Below are 17,033 nucleotides of genomic sequence, written 5' to 3'. Positions count from 1 at the left end.
CCTACCCAACCCTTCACCGCAAACCCCTTCACCCCAAGATCCTGCTGCCCTAAACCCTGCACCCCCACATCATCCCTCCAAACCCTGTCTTCCCCAAAACCTGGCACCCCCAAACCCTGCACCCCAAATTCCTGCACCCAAAGATCCTACTGCCCTAAACCCCCAAATCCTGAATCCCTGGAACCTGCACCCCGAGACCCTGTAGCCCCAAAACCCTGCCCCCAGAACCTTGAATCCCCAAATCTTGAACAACCTAATCCTCTGCCCCCGTAACACTGCAGCCCCAAAACCTGCACCGCCAAGTCTTACACCCCCAAAAACATCCCCCCTCCAAACCCTACACTTCAAAACACTGCACCCCCAAACCCTGAACCCCCAAATCAGGCACCCCCAGTTCCTGCACCTCATACCCTACACCCCAAATCCGACCACCAAAACCTTGCAATCCTTAGTCCTGCCCCCCACACCCTGCACCCCCACACCGTGCACCCCAAAAACCTGAACCCTACAACCCTGTACCCAGAAACTCTACACCTCCAAATCCTGAACCCTTAAACCCTGCACCTCCAGATCCTTCCCTCAAACCCTGCACCCCAGTGTCCTGAACACCTGAAACCTGCACCTCAAAACCCTGCACCCCATATGCTGACCCCCAGATGCAGTGGCAGAGCCCCCCGGGGGGATGGGGTCGTCGCCAGCCCGGCCAGGAGGTGAAGCCGGAGACCAAAGAGACAAAAGGAATCCTGTAAGAAGGTACCAGCCAATGAGCAATCGCCGACACGCGCGTGCAGAGCGCGTGGACAGTGCGTGCAGCCAATCACGGTACTGGATAGCGCGTGCTGTAACCAATCACGTTGTTGCACGGCGTGTGGACAGGGCAGCTTTTGGCCCAAAGCCAGCGTGGTGGGGCGGTCAAGGTGAACTCTGTGAACATCACTTGGTGTGTCCGGTTCCGTCTCTCGCATGGCAGCGACATTGAACGGCCGCAGTTTCCTGTGTTTTGGTGACCCAAACTCTCTCCAGTGCACAGGACGGTGATCCTCTGTGCAGCAACAAGGCCTGTTAGCACAGTGCAAGTTGGGCTACGTTAAAGCAGTAGAGCAGCACTGGTGATCCTCTGTGCAGCACGTCAAGATCCAGTCAAATAGGTGTCTGGAGGTAACTGGCATCATCTGGAAGAAATCCCGTTTCTGCCTCCGGAGCAGGAGGGGAAGCAGGTAGTGAACTCAGGGCAGGTGTTTGCATGGCTCCTGTCTACATCAGCCCTCAGATCACCTGTCTGGGGTAAGTGCTTTTCCAAGGAAAAACAATCAGCTGCTCAGAGCAAACGAGCACTTCAGCAACAGAGCAGCCTCAGCTGGGCTGGCTCTCGCTGTCCCCCTGGGGAGGATGTTCCTCCCCATCCCCCACGCTCCTCCCGTGGGGCCCTGACCCATTTCTCATGGCTGCCAGTGTCCAGCCCGGCCATGGCAGGGGCGGTGTGCCCAGGGAGGGTCCAGGCCGGCGGCTGAACCCACAGCCCCTGGGTCCCTCAGCTCGGCAGGCCAGGGATCCTCTCGCCCGGGCCCCCGCTGTCCCCATCAGCCCCAGCTCCCCCCTTGCACCTGCTGCCTCTGCCCCCATCACCCTGTGCTCTCCTCGGCTCCTCCCAGGTCCCTGGTGGGTGCAGGGGGTCCTGCCGTGGTGGTGACAGGGGGGAAAGCCCAGAGGGGTGGCAGGGCTGGAGCTGCCCCGGGCTGTCCCCTGTGCCTGCCCTGGCTGGGACTCCCGAGGGGCCGTGCCATGGTGGGACGGGGCGGTGAGGACCCTGTGGGTGGTGAGAAGTGGGGCAAGGTCCCAGGGCCTGTGGGGAGACCCCCCCCACTGCCATCCACACACAAAGACCCTGACCTGGGGCCCCTGGGCCTAAACAACGGGCTTGGGCTCAGCTGGGCCTGGGGCTAAAGATGACCCCATCAGCCCATCAGGGCCACCATGTCCTGGCCACCAGCCTCCTGCGGGCACCGGCGTCTGGGCCAGCACCACCGCTCCTGAGCCGGGAGCCCCAGGAGGTGACGGGGCCCCAGGGTTTGGCACTTGGGACTTTGAGGTGCGGGGAGGAAAACTGGCAGCTCTGTTTTCAGTTTAAATAACCAAAGTGTCTCGTGATGTCCAGAGCCGGTCTGGTCCAAAGGACTCAAAAAGCCTCTGAAAAGAACTGCAGCACGTTCCCAGGAGACGCCATTAGATGCCCCACGATGGCTTCCTTGGCCAATTGCGCTGTGTGAGAAGGCCCATCAGCAAACCCCCAGTTTTCCAGTCAAGATGTATTTCAGTCACATCCTGCAGCTCCTCACGTGCAGAACCATTGAGGGCTGAGAGGGAAACGAAGCCCCATCCAGCAGGAAGCCGGTGTTGCCAAGCGCTGAGCAATGGTGCCTGCTCGGGGCCAGGACACACCTCACAAGCCATGCGGCCCCACCCGCTTTGTGTGCCGGGGCCAGGACCCGGGGCTGAGGCCACGCTCGCCCAGCCCGGCCGGCTGCAGACGCTGTGTCCGCTCTGCGCGGTCAAGGGCGGCAGCAGCTGCTGGGAGGGAGCGACGCGCAGCCTCGGCGGCTGTTGGTGGCGGCGTGTGGTTGGCATGGCCGCAGCCAGGAGCCAGCAGGGCGTGGGCCGGGGGCCCGGGGTGCTCAGCCGCCCCTCGCCCCGCCGGGGCCTGATGCTGAAGGACGAGCGGCAGCGGCAGCTGGAGAGGGTGCGGGCTGAGCTGGAGGCCGAGCGACTCCGCGCCCGAGAGCTGCGCTGCCACTTCACCGCTGCACACCCGAGAGCTGAAGGAGGCGGCCGAGCGGGACCGGCGGCTCCTGGCCACACGGCTGCACTCCGCATGGGCGCAGCGGCAGGCGCGGGAGCTGCAGCGGCTGCGGGAGCTCATCCGGTGGCAGCGGGCGGTGCAGATCCGCCAGCTGCTGCGCTCCAAGGAGGCCGAGCTGCGCCAGGTGCAGGGGACACTGCAGCAGCAGCGCGGCAACGCCGTCCGTGAGGCACGGGACCTGCAGCGGCAGCTGGCCAAGGAGCTGGTGAGAGGAGCCGGGAGCAGCAGCCGGGCCCGCGCTGAGCTGCAGGACGTCCTCAGCAAGCTGCGCTGGGAGAGCCATGGCGAGCAGGCCGCCCGCATCCTCCGCCTGGAAGACCAACTGCTGCAGCAGAGGAGACTCTTCCTGAAGTACATCTCGGAGCGGTTCGAGGGCGAGCAGCCCGCTTCCTGCACCCAGGCCAGGGCCTGGCGCCGCCTGCACACCGGGGCCACCGGGCCCTGCTCTTTGGAGAGCCTCATGGCATCTTACTCCGGCCATGGAGAAGGGCAGCGGAAAACTGGCAAGACCTTCACAGAGGCTCGTCTGCGGGAGGAAGGGAACAGCGCGCAGGTTTGGCCAGAGACTGCGGGGCAAGACCCGGCGCTGCGCTGCTTGGAGTCCCCGCCGCAAGGAAGGAGCGGCCGCGGGCGCTCGGCGGCACAGGTGGCTGTTGCGGCCGTAGAGCAGCAGCAGGACGGGCTGCCTGGGAGCACTTACGTCAGGCTGCTGGAGCAGAACGCCCACCTCCAGAGCGCCCTGAAGGACCTCGAGCGGCGATGCAGTGTCCTTCAAGGGAACTGTCTGCTGGGGAAGGCAAGCTGTCCTCCAGTGCGGGAGGGTGCAGGTTCTGGGGGTTCAGGATTTGGTGGTTCAGGGTTTAGGGCAGTAGGATCTTTGGGTGCAGGATTTGGGGTTGCACGGTTTGGGGGCCAGGATTTGGGGTGCAGTGTTTTGTGGTGCAGTGTTTTGGGGTCCAGGGTTTGGGGAAGGAGGATATGGGGGTGCAGGGTTTAGGATAGAATGATCTTGGGCTGCAGGGGTTTGGGGTGGAGGGCTTGGTAGGGCAGGATTTGGGGGTGGAAAGTTCAGGCGGTAGGGGTTGGGGTTCAGGATTTGTGGGTGAATGGGTTTGAGGGTGCAGGGCTCTGGGGTGCAGGGTTTGGGGCAGCAGGATCTGGAGGTGCAGAGTTTTGGGTGCAGGGTGTTGGGTGCAGGATCTGGGATTCCAGGATTTATGGGTGCAGGGTGTTGGGGGTTTAGGGTAGGAGGATGTTGGGGTGCAAGGCTGAAGGGTTTGGTAGGGCAGGATTTGGGGGTGCAGGGCTTTAGGGTGAGGCTTTGGGGGTGCAGGTTTCATGTCTTTAGGAACTGGGGGGGCAGGGTTTTGTGGCGCAGTGTCGAGAGTTTAGGTTGCGGGGTGACAATAAAACCCTGGCAGATGTATTGCTAACCTCCTCTACTCCCTCACTTCCCCCTTTTGTCCCTCCCTCTCCCCCTTCCCACTCAGCACAGGCGATCGGGAGGGAAAGAAGGACAGAGAGAAGAGAGTTGGAAAATTAACAATGTTTTACTAATGCTGCTAATAAGAATAGAGAAAATAATACAAAATATACAAAACCAACCTTGAAAATCCCAGCAGCTGCAGCACTGGCCCCCAAAGTCCTGGACCGGACTCTGCAGCCAACCGGAGCTGGATTCAGTCTGTCACTGGCCTCAGTTCGCAGGGACGACTAGCAAGGTCCTCTCCTAATTTCAGCCATAAGGAAAAAGGATGAAAAAGGGAAAGGGACAAGATCCTCGTGATCTCCCACTTTTATATGAAGTATTCATGTGAATGGGATGTTATACTCCGTTGGTCAGTTTCTTGGTCACCTCTTTCTCGTTTCCCCTCTCATGAGATGTCCATCCGTGCTTATCAATAACTTCACATTCCATTGCTGTGTTTACCAAAACATGGATCTGGTTCTCCGGGAAAATGCAGCTGATATGAAGCTTTAGCTGACAGGCAAATTCACTGAAGGAGAAACTTGTTTTTTAACAAAACCAGGACATTCCACCCCTTATAATATGACTTAAACCTTATCAATGCAATCTATCAATACAATCTAATTAATCACTACTACTATATATATATATATACGTATGTACATATATACACAGGAGTAATTCATCTTAATCAGTGGACCATCCTTTGACAAGTTCATTAAGTTCATTTTGTCACAACACTCTCCCAGGGCAGGAAAAATGGTACAAGTGCATCTCATGACCACTGTTTGTGGGTTAAAGACATCGACTTGGAAGGAGCTGTCAGGCGCCACTCGAAGAAGCGAGCGCTGGTTTCATCATCACTGTCTTGATCTGAAAGACACTTATTAAACACTGTTAGTGCGGCAATTCACATCCTGCAGTTCAGTATTGAATATTTTCACCTAGAATCAAATCCCCTTGAGGCACACACCGAACTTCTCCATCCTTAAGCATCACCCACCAGGTGCTGCCAGGTCCCTGGGCAAAACCAATCCCCTGAAATGGGCTTGCTTTGCCTGAGGCAGGAGGAACCCAGACTGCCTTTCCTGACATGTTTGTCATGTGTACTACAGGGACTTTATCTCCCTCCACAGTACGAAGAATTCCCGATTGAGCAGGCCCGGCTCGACTGGTTGATCCCCCAAGTGACCAACCAAGTGGCTTTTGCTAAATGTGAATCCCAGTGTTTAAAGGTTCCATCACCAAGTTTCTTTAGTGTAGTATTTAACAAACCATTGTACCTTTCAGTTTTCCCAGAGGCTGGTGCATGATATGGAATATGATATACCCACTCAATACCGTGTTCTTTGCCCCAATAGTCTATAATACTGTTTTTGAAATGAGTACCATTGTCTGATTCAATTCTTTCTGGCATACCCTGTCGCCAAAGGACTTGCTTTTCAAGGCCCAAGGTGGCATTTCGGGTTGTAGCATGAGGTACGGCATATGTTTCCAACCATCCAGTGGTTGCTTCCACCATTGTAAGTACATAACGCTTACCTTGACGTGTTTGTGGAAGTGTAATATAATCAATCTGCCAAGATTCTCCGTACTTATACTTCAACCATCGCCCCCCATACCATACAGGCTTTAACCGTCTAGCTTGTTTGATTTTGGTGCAAGTTTCACATTCATGAATAACCTGTGAAATAGTGTCCATAGTTAAATCCACCCCTCGATCATGAGCCCATTTATATGTTGCATCTCCACCTTGATGCCCTGAAGCATCACGGGCCCACCGAGCTAGGAACAGTTCACCTTTATGTTGCCAGTCCAAGTGCACCTCAGCTACTTTAATCTTAGCAGCTTGATCCGCTTGTTGGTTGTTTAGATGTTCCTCGGTGGCTCGACTTTTAGGCACATGAGCATCTACGTGCCGAACTTTCACAGGCAGGCTCTCTAGCCGAGCAGCAATGTCTTGCCACAGTGTGGCAGCCCAAATGGGTTTACCTCTGCGCTGCCAGTTGCTTTTCTTCCATTGCTGTAGCCACCCCCACAAGGCATTTGCTACCATCCATGAGTCAGTTTAGAGATAAAGTATTGGCCGCTTCTCTCGTTCAGCAATGTCCAAAGCCAGCTGGATGGCTTTCACTTCTGCAAATTGACTAGATTCACCTTGTCCTTCAGTGGCTTCTGAAACTTGTCGTGTGGGACTCCACACAGCAGCTTTCCACCTTCAGTGTTTTCCTACAAGACAACAGGATCCATCTGTGAACAGTGCATACTGCTTATCAGTCTCTGAAAGGGTATTATACGGTGGTGCTTCTTCAGCACGTGTTACCTCCTCCTCATCTGGAGACATCCCAAAGTCTTTGCTTTCTGGCCAGTCTGTAATCACTTCTAAGATCCCTGGGCGATTGGGATTTCCAGTTCGAGCTCGTTGTGTGATCAGTGCAATCCATTTACTCCACGTAACTTCGGTTGCATGATGTGCAGAGGGCACCGTCCCTTTGAACATGCAGCTCAGCACCGGCAGTCGAGGTGCCAGGAGGAGCTGTGCTTCAGTACCGATCACTGCTGAAGCAGCTCGAACTCCTTCGTATGCTGCTAGTATCTCTTTTTCAGTTGGAGTACAGTTGGCCTCAGATCCTTTCTATCCTCGACTCCAAAAACCTAACGGTCTACCTCGGGTTTCTCCTGGTGCTTTCTGAGGCTCCAGGTAAGTCCATTATCTCCGGCTGCAGTGTAGAGCACATTTTTAACACCTAGTCCAGTCCAAACTGGTCCAAGGGCCACCGCATGAGTTACCTCACACTTCATTTGTTCAAAGGCTTGTCGCTGTTCAGGGCCCCACTCAGACTGGCTCTATTTACGAGTCACTCGATAGAGAGGGCTCACATTGTGGCTGTAGTCAGGAATATGCATTCTCCAAAAACCTACAATGCCCAAGAAAGTGTGTGTCTCCTTTTTATTAGTAGGTGGAGACACTGCTGCAGTTTTGTTGATCACATCCATTGGGATCTGACAACGGCCATCTTGCCATTTTATTCCTAAAACTGGATCTCTCATGCAGGTCCCTTGACCTTGCTTCGTTTTATGGCAAAACCAGCACCCAAAAGAATCTGAATTATTCTCTCATCTTTCTCAAAGATTCTTTCGCTGTGTCGCCCCATATGATGATGTCATCAATATACTGCAAGTGTTCTGGAGCTTTACCTTGCTCCAGCGTGGTCTGGATCAGCCCATGGCAGATGGTAGGACTGTGTTTCCACCCCTGGGGCAAGCGATTCCACGTGTACTGGATGCCTCTCCAGGTGAAAGCAAACTGCGGCCTGCACTCTGCTGCTACAGGAATAGAGAAAAATGCTAGCAAGCATCATAGCGAGTATAAATGCAAGCCTGAATTTGTAATAAACGTCTCTCATTGCACCTTAAAAGAGTCTGTACCTCATTCGCTACAAATAGCGCCCTGGAACAGGGACTTCCAGTGCGGCTGCAAAGGCAGCAGCCGTTCTGGCAGCGAAGCCCAATCGAACCAGGAAAAAGGACCGGGAACCAGGACAGGGCGCACCCACCACCAAGGAAAGGTGAGCGACTGGGAACGTGGGAGGGAAGTTATCCCTTGAACAAAGACAAACCCTGGATGTCCTTCAACATTTGCTACAAATGCAAATTCAGGATGTATCGGCGTCTGACTCGTTAATTTTTTCAGAATGGATTGCTAATCATGTGCTAGACTTTCCTACAGCTGGTACATTTCAGTTGGAGGCATGGCGCAATGTTGAATGAGAATTATATGAACAGGCAGCGACTGGAGATAAAGCTGCTTGCAAATATTTATCTACTTATCTGCTCTACTGCTCATGAGCAGAGGCTGCTTCAAGGCACGATGGGAACGGTTTGGGTTTGGTTCTCCAGGTCTCTAAAGCCAAGAGTAATAAATGTGATCTGTGTCGTGGCGCAGGAACTTCATAGAATCATCGAATGCTAGGGATTGGAAGGGACCTCGAAACATCATCTAGTCCAATCCCCCTGCTGGAGCAGGAACATCTAGATGAGGCTACACAGGAACGTGTCCAGGCGAGTTTTGAATGTCTCCAGAGTAGGAGACTCCACAACCTCCCTGGGCAGCCTATTCCAGTGCTCTGTCACCCTCACTGAGAAGAAGTTTCTTCTCAAGTTTAAGTGGAACCTCTTATGTTCCAGCTTTAACCCATTACCCCTTGTCCTATCACTGGTTGTCACTGAGAAGAGCCTGGCTCCATCCTCGTGACACTCACCCTCTGTATATTTGTAAACATTAATAAGGTCACCCCTCAGTCGCCTCTTCTCCAAACTAAAGAGCCCCAGCTCCCTCAGCCTTTCCTCACACGGGAGATGCTCCACTCCCTTCAGCATCTTGGTTGCCCTACGCTGGACTCTCTGCAGCAGTTCCCTGTCCTGCTGGAACTGAGGGGCCCAGAACTGGACACAATGTTCCAGGTGGGGTCTCACCAGGGCAGAGCAGAGAGGAAGGAGAACCTCTCTCGACCCACTAACCACCCCGCTTGTAACCCACCCCAGGATGCCATTGGCCCTCTTGGCCACAAGGACACAGTGCTGGCTCATGGTCACCCTGCTGTCCACCAGGATCCCCAGGTCCCTCTCCCCTACACTAATGGATCATTCCTCAACTTATACTGGAACCTGGGGTTGTTCCTGCCCAGATTCAAGACTCTACACTTGTTCTTGTTATACTTGTTATATTTCATTACATTTTTCCCCACCCAACTCTCCAGCCTGTCCAGGTCTCTGGATGGCAGCACAGCTTCCAGTGTCACCACTCCTCCCAGCTTGGTGTCACCAGCAAACTTGCTGATAGTCACTCTAGTCCCTCATCCAAGTCATTGATGAATACATTGAACAGTACAGGCCCCAGCACTGACCCTTGAGGCACTGCACTAGATCCAGGCCTCAACTGGACTCTGCTCCATTGACCAGGACTCTGTGGCTTCTTTCCTTCAGCCAGTTTGCAGTCACCTCACTACCTGGTCATCCAGACCACACTCCTCACTTTAGCTATGAGAATGCTGTGGGAGACTGTGTCAAATGCTTTACTCAAGTCAAGGTAGACCACGTCCACCGCCCTGCCATCATCTATCCGCCTCGTTATATCTTTATAAAAGGCTATGAGGTTGGTCAAGCACGACTTCCCCTTGGTGAAGCCGTGTTGACTGCCCCTAATGACCCTCTTCTCATTGATATCCTTGGTGCCATCTCAAGGCATAAGCCGTTCCATCACTTTCCCAGGGATGGAGGTGAGGCTGACCGGTCTATAATTACCCGGGCCTTCCTTCTTGCCCTCTTTGAAGACTGAAGTGACATTTGCTCTCCTCCAGTCCTCAGGCACCTCTCCCGTCTCACAAGACTTGGCAAAGATGATGGAGAGCGGTCCAACAATGACCTCAGCCAGCTCCCTCAGCACCCGTGGGTGCATCCCATCTGGACCCATGGATTTGTGGATGTCCAGATTGCCTAATTGTTCCTTAACCCAGTCCTCATCAACCAAGGCAAATTCTTGCACCGTCCTGACTTCCTCTGGGGCCTTGGGGGTACGGGGCTCCTCAGGACAGCCTCCGGCAGAGTAGACAGAAACAGAAAACGCAGTCAGTAACTCTGCCTCCTCTGTATCTTCTGTCACCAGACCACCCACCTCATTCATCCGTGGGCCTACATTGCCTCTGCTGTTACTGTTATCTGCCACGTATTTGGAAAAGCTCTTTCTGTTGTCCTTGACCCCTCGTGCCAGTTTTAATTCTAACGAGGCCTTAGCTTTCCTAGTTGCCTCCCTACATCCCCTGACAACAGCCTGATATTCTCCCCAAGTGGCCAGCCCCTCCTTCCATGATCTGTAAACTCTCCTCTTCCACCTGAGCTAACCCAGCAGTTCCCTGTTCAGCCACACAGGCCTCCTGGCTCCCTTCCTTGACTTCCTGCGTGTTGGGATGCTCTGATCTTGTGCCTGGTAGAGGAAATCCCTGAATATTAACCAACTGTCTCGGGCCCCTTTACCTTCAAACAGCCTTGCCCATGGGATTTTCTCTAGCAATTGCTTGAAAAGGCCAAAGATTGCCCTGCTGAAGTCCAGGGTTGCAATTCTGCTTGCTACTCTGTTCCTGCCGCACAAGGTCCTGAACTCCACCTTGTCGTGGTCACTGCAGCCCAGGCAGCCCTCAACCTTTACTGCTCGACCAGACCCTCCTTGTTAGTGAGGATGAGGTCCAGCAGTGCACCTCTCCTGGTCGGCTCCTCCACTATTTGCATCGGAAAGTTATCTTCAATGCACTGGAGGAACCTCCTGGACTGCGCCCGGCTGGCTGAATGGTCCTTCCAGCAGACATCAGGGAAGTTCAAATGCCCCATGACAACCAGGGCCTGTGACTGTGAGGCTGCTCTCAGCTGCCTGTAGAGGCCTCATCAGCATTTCAGGGAGCAAGCTGAGCATTCTGATTCCACCCTAGGGGGATGGGAGGCCTCCCAGTCCCCATCAATTCTAGAATGCTGCCCCACTGATGCAACCCCATCCCCCTTCAAGCCTAGTTTAAAGCTCTCCAAATGAGCCCTGCTAATTCCTGACCCAGCATCCTTTTGCCCCTGCAGGATAAACAATTCCCACGCATCACTGTGTGGACTGGTGTCCTACAAATCCAGCCATTATCGAAGAATCCAAAGCCCTGCCTGTAGCACCAGTCTCAAAGCCAATCGTTTATGGATTGAATTCTTCTATTCCATCCCACGTTGTCACCCAAAAATGGAAGGAGTGACGAGAAAATCAGTTGAGCTCCAGACTCTTTCACCATCCATCCCAGAGCCTTGAAGTCTTTCTTTATTCCCCTCATACTGTGGGGTGCAGCCTCCTCCCCACCTGTCTGGAAGATCAGCAGTGGGTAGTAGTCTGTCGGGTGCACCAAGTCAGGGAGTGCCCTGGTGATATCCCTGACCCGGGCCCCGGGTAGGCTACAAACTTCCCTATGACGAGGGCCAACTCTGCACATTGGGCCCTCCGTCCCTCTCTGAAGGAATCGCCTATTACAGTCACCCTTCTTTCTTTCTTGTCAGAGGCAGTCTTGAGGTGTGGAGTTAACTGCCTCTTCCTACGTGTCCCTGTAGGCGGATCTTGCACCGTGTCCTCACCCACCTGCTCTTCAAGCTCCAGGGATTCAAACTTGTTACAGAGGAGCACCTGGGGACGTAAAGCAGGTAGGGAGGGGGGGTTTCCCGTGACACCCAACGGGAACTCGCTTCCAATCCTCCTCATCTTTTAGGTCACTTACCTCTGCGCGACAGCGACAGGGCAGGGGCTGTCTTGGGTCTTCCGCCTCTGCCCGACAGATAGGGGGTCCGTCACCTTTTGGGGGGTATCCCCCTGAGGCCTTTCTGAGTGGCACACCAGGGAGTTACTCCACCAGTTTATCTCCTTTCACACTCCCTGATGGTCCTTAGTGTCTCGACCTCCTCCTTGAGTTTTGCAACCATGCTGAGCAGATCTTGCACCTGCTCACACCCCACACAGGTCAAATTCTGGCCTCCCTCCCCCACAGCAGCAGGCTCTGGCACTCCCCACAGCCGGTGACCTGAACAGCCACGGTTCAGGGTAAGGTCTCTGTTCCAGTCGCCACAGTCTTTTTCAGGCAAGCTCCTCGGCCCGCGCGCTTCTGCAGCGTGGCCCCGCCCATCCCGCGCAGGAGCCAATCCCGTCCGCGCCCGCCACCGGGCCCCGCCCCCCCTCCCGGCCCGGAGCCGCCGGCGGCCGCAGAGCGGCGCTGTCCGCCCGCAGCGCGGCCCCGGCCCCGGCGGGTCAGCGGCAGCGGGGCCGGGAGCGCTCGGGCTGCGCCCGCCCGGGACGGCCCGGGACCGAGGGCTCCGCCGCTGCAGCCCGTTTCGTGCCGTTTGCACCCCGGCTTACACGGCTGCAGCCTTCCTGCTGCTGCAGCTCACACAGCTTTCTTCCTTCGAACCGCACAGCAGGTCACACTCACAAACGTTCCGTGCTCGCTGGCATAAGAATAACTGCAGAAGAATCTACAAACATTACACAGATATACCACCGACCACAGCTTTCTGAGCTTTCAGGTTAGAGTTCCTGTAGATACCCATGTTTCAACCAAACAGACAACACCAGCAGAGCTGCTGCCTCTGCCGTCTTTGCTCAGAAAGCAGTGACAACACCAGAAAACACATTGGCAGCCGGTGCTTTGACCAGTGAAGGTGGGATCTACAAAAGTCTGATTAAACCAAACAGCCTGAGGTCTTTATCAAGCTGCAGATCTGCCAGGAATGCTGAAATGCAAGAGTTTACTCCTGCACTATTCCACAATGGAACAGCCGCTTCATATCAAAAATCATCTCGAAGTTCCAAACCAGTACATTAAAAAGCTGTCACTAGGTATTAGAAGACCACTGCAAGATCTTATTGCTTGTTGAGTTAAATAACAATTTTTCAATAAACCAAAACCCAATCAGTTTCTGCAGTCTGTTGCTCATCCTCCTGTTCATTCATTAGCACTGCAGCAATCAGTTTTTATACAATGTCTCAACAGAGGCGATTGAAAAACCCCAAACAAAACTTATTGAAGCCCGCGGACCCCCCCGCCCTCCCTGCCCCCCCCACCCTGAGCCCCACGATCAGCACCTGGTGCGGGAGAGGAGCACAACTGGACAGACAGAACCAGAAATGCGACTGCGGGGAGAAGGAAACACCAAGGGAGTTACAGCTTCCTTAACGTTCCAAATCTGACGTCTTCCAAACCAAAGCACATAACCCTCATCATTTAAAAAGCAAAGTTGCTCTATACGTGTCTGATCCTCACCCAGCTGAGCGGTTCTCAAGTCCGCTGAGCTCCACTGTGCAACCGCCCCCGCGTCTGTGTCCCCTTGTCCGGAGTCCCCAGTCGCGGGACAGTGAGCGGGGTTGGGCTCCAGTGACAAAGAAAAACACAAAGAGTGGAACTGGGAAAGTGATTAAAACAGGAAACCTGAAAGCCAGTTTGATTTTAATAACTTATTTTTACACTGCTAGAAGCACATGAAGTACGGGGGGCACGAACTCTGTTACTACACATATGTGCCTTATTACACAAGCACAGGAAACAAGGAAGTAGCATTCCTTCTATTTTTGATGTAATGATGAGCTAATCCATCTCCTGAGATGGCTTCCAGACCCGATTTAGTATCTACACCGTGTTTACTGCAGATAAATCCCCCAGGTCAGCATTAATCGAAGACAATGTGCAGAATCAGCAACATGCAGGGAAGCACAAGATCCTGGATTCCTTAGAAGAGTCTGCTTCTGAAATTGTCTAAAAACGCTACAGAAATCGTAGCAGATAAACAACAGTAGCCACATTTTGTTCTATGGCATTTACATAATGTTGATCCACCTGTATTAACTTGTGCCCTTTCGGAACAGAACTGTAAACTCAGAGTGTTCAAAGACTTCTTTCTTTTGAATGGAATATGCTCATCTTTTCCTTTCATTCTATCTTCACAAATTATTTAGCAGGGAAAAAAACAGGCTCAAATTGCTGCTATCTAAACGATGTTGTCATAACTATACAGACTGAACCTGAGCATGCAGTGATTATTTTACAGGTGGACATATATCAGTTCAGCAATATTCGTTGAGTTTGATTGAATCACACGTCTCTTGTGATAAAGATCAAGGCTACATGATCCAGCTTCAGGTGCACTGACTCACACTCTGCTGGTGTGTTTTGTTGAGTTTGCCTGGACCACTATGAAGCAACAGGAAAAAATATCCACACACAACAAGTATAACATCAGCGATGCCTTTAATTGTTTTTAATGTATACATTATGTATACTCGAATACTTCCAACTAGTCACAGAGGTGGAGACAAACTCACATTCTTTGAAAAAGGTATTGGCTGACTTCTACCCATTTAATCTGAGAAATTCACTTTTCTTGGCAAAATACTTGAGAAAAACATCACTGTCATAATAAAGATTATTTCCACTACGTGTCACCTGACAAATCATTTCAATTCAAACATATTGAGTCACATTGCATATTTTACAGATCAGAAAAAAGTGGTTTAAAATCAATTTAATACGATGCATTAAAAATAAACTACTACCTAGTTGAACACACTCAGAAACCAAAGAGTAAATGTCCAATGAGGTTTCCAGGTAAGAGTATCCTACAGATTTGAGGCGTGCTTTGGGACACTCAGCGCCTCCCTGTTCACCGTACGTTATATGAACTGCAGCAGTCGAGACCCTGGGATGTGTAACATGTAAAAGCCATGAACATTAAAATAATGTTTATAAATCACAAGCATGTTATTTGGCTCCTTTATTGACTGAAAGTGGCAGGAGTGAAGCATCCAAACGTGATTTGTCCCACATTCATTCTTCACCACTCTGCAGCTGTTCTAGCAGGAGCTTCACAGATGTTTTCCCCATTTAAGAGTTTAGATGCCAAAAGATCCCAATAAGAACCATAATGCTTATTTACGTCTAGAATTGTCTTAAATATACGTCCTTCTATGCATGTTTCAGAGACCGCAACGCTGCTTTGTGTGTTAGCACGTAACATACGCCACTAAAGCTGTTTCAATTAACCGACTAGACGAAGTTTTCCTCTGGAATTCAATACACGTGCATTAAAACCTTAAACCTTAAAACCATTAAAACACACTGAACCTATGGAATTATACGGAGAAAGCACAGTCCTGACATGCACAAGTGTTCAGATGCTTCTATGGCAAGGGTGTTTTTCGCAGGTTGTATTCACCTCGTGTGAACAAGTGACAATGACTCACCAGCTTTGCTTTGGAGATACATCTCAGTGCACATCAGTTCCAGATGAGAACAGGTCTGTCCAGTAAAAAAGATTCTTACAAGTGCCAGTTCTGCCTCAAACCGTTCAGATAAAAGCCACAGGCCTATGTGGGCTGTACGTGTGTGTGCACGAGGAGTCAAAGGGAAATAAGACACCCCAGGAGCCACCCTGCAGCACTGGCCTTGGCAACCGCGAGTCTCTGGTCGCTTCCCATGTGCTCTTCACCCTTTCCATTGCACAGAGAAGCTGTCAGGTACTCAGCGAGGAAACACGGACATCACTGGCAGTGAGTCACTGTGACGAGAGCCTCTGTTTGCAGCAGTGTTTAAAAAAGCAGGAAGGGCACAAAACTGGAGTCTTCACAAGCAGAAAGTGCAACTGAGCATCAGCTGCTGCATCCTCCTGAACTTCTTAATGTGCTACCAAACTGGCAATTATACAGACAGTTCAATTACGACAGTGCCAGAAATTATCAAAACAATGCCAATAGTGTGATCAGACAAGGTCTGTGGTGCTGTGCTGGTTCCACAGGAGACCCTGTCTTGATCTGTGTTTGTAGACAAGGACGCCACAGAAATGGGGTGGAACAAACTGGTGTCGGGCTGGAGGAGACAGTTGGGCTCTGTGTAGTGCCCGTAAGTGTGAGATCCTGTGTGTGGATAAGTGACTTGAGGATGCTGACAAGAAAGCAGAGCCACTTTTTGAAATGCAATTCACCTTGTTCTTGTCAGGAGCAGAAGAGGGCTGCAATTCCATGCCATGGCTCTGGCCTAGAAATGGGCATGGACGTTCTTCACTGCCTTCATTAGAGATGGTAAGAAATGAGGCTGGAGATACTGACTGGAAGCGGCTGCTCTTGTTACTACTCGTATCTGCTCCGCCAGGCGTTCGGGTACTGATGCTGTGGGTACCGATGCTGTGGGTACGGCTGCTACGCTGAGCCAGTGGAGCTGCTCGGTGCCCAGCCGGAATATCTTGACACTGTTAAAAATAAAAGGTTATCAGATGGCTGCTCTTGTCTAGTTTGCAATTTCTTTAAATGCAGTAATGCTGAGGGGGCTTAGGGTTTCACAAAACTATTTAAAGAAGACAATTTTACTCATTACACAACTGCCTGCTCTCCTCACCTTGCATTTGGTCCAGGTAGCTGATGCAGAGCCATGCCCTGTGGCGGGACGAGTCCAGGCAGTCACTGGTCAGAGAGACCAGCAGTGCCACCAGGGAGCCCAGCTGCCGGCAAGGGCGTCCTCTCTGCAGGGAGAGCAGCAGGACAAGGGTCACAGGTGCCCCAGCACCCGCTCGCCTTGGTCGCCCGTCCCGCTCCCTGAGCAGCAGCCGGGCAGAGGGGCCGGCAGGAGCTGCCCAGGAACCCAGACCCAGCACCCAGCCGGGCAGGGCTGCCTTGCGGGGCCAGGAACGGTGCGGGGGGACACCAGGGTGTGCGGGGGTCCCTACTCACCGTGAGCTCAGCTCGCTCCTTGCAAGCCCTCAGCACACGGGCACAAACCCGCAGGGCTCTCTCCCGCTCCCAGTCTCTGTCAGAGCCCAGCCAGTGCTGCAGGACCTGGGGCAGGGTGCATTTCTCTCACAACAGGGATCTTCCTCTCCTGGAGATTCCTCTCCGTCCTTCTCTGGCCCCTTCCGGGCACGGCCCCCAGCCCCACAGCGCCCTGGCCCTGCAGCCTCCGCTGCCTCACTCTCTCCAGCCAACCCTGCCCTGGGCCAGGTGCTGCTTCCCTGCCAGTGTGTCCCCGCTCCAGCCTTCCCCGGGCTGCTGTCACCCAGCCCATGGCCGGCTCTCGGCTTCCCCTCGGCCTGCGACCACTTCTCTGCCCGGCCTGAGGCCGCAGTGGCCGGCGCTGCTGTGCCCCAGCTCAGCCCCTG

General features: G+C 53.1%; 1 long non-coding RNA gene across 1 annotated transcript; it reads right to left on the bottom strand.

Annotated features, from left to right (window-relative positions):
* Window positions 1–14,182: 14,182 nt before the first annotated feature.
* On the bottom strand, window positions 14,183–16,705 carry LOC135576132 (uncharacterized). The gene is made up of 3 exons (XR_010467730.1): window positions 16,609–16,705; window positions 16,277–16,400; window positions 14,183–16,130 (listed from the first exon to the last, which is right to left on the bottom strand). It is a non-coding gene; the product is annotated as an uncharacterized LOC135576132 (long non-coding RNA).
* Window positions 16,706–17,033: the final 328 nt, after the last annotated feature.

This window comes from Columba livia, chromosome 23 (genome assembly GCF_036013475.1).
Source record: "Columba livia isolate bColLiv1 breed racing homer chromosome 23, bColLiv1.pat.W.v2, whole genome shotgun sequence".
In the NCBI taxonomy this organism is placed as follows: Eukaryota; Metazoa; Chordata; class Aves; order Columbiformes; family Columbidae; genus Columba; species Columba livia.
Note: the sequence above shows the minus strand (reverse complement) of the source record. Positions and strands in the feature narration are given on the sequence as shown.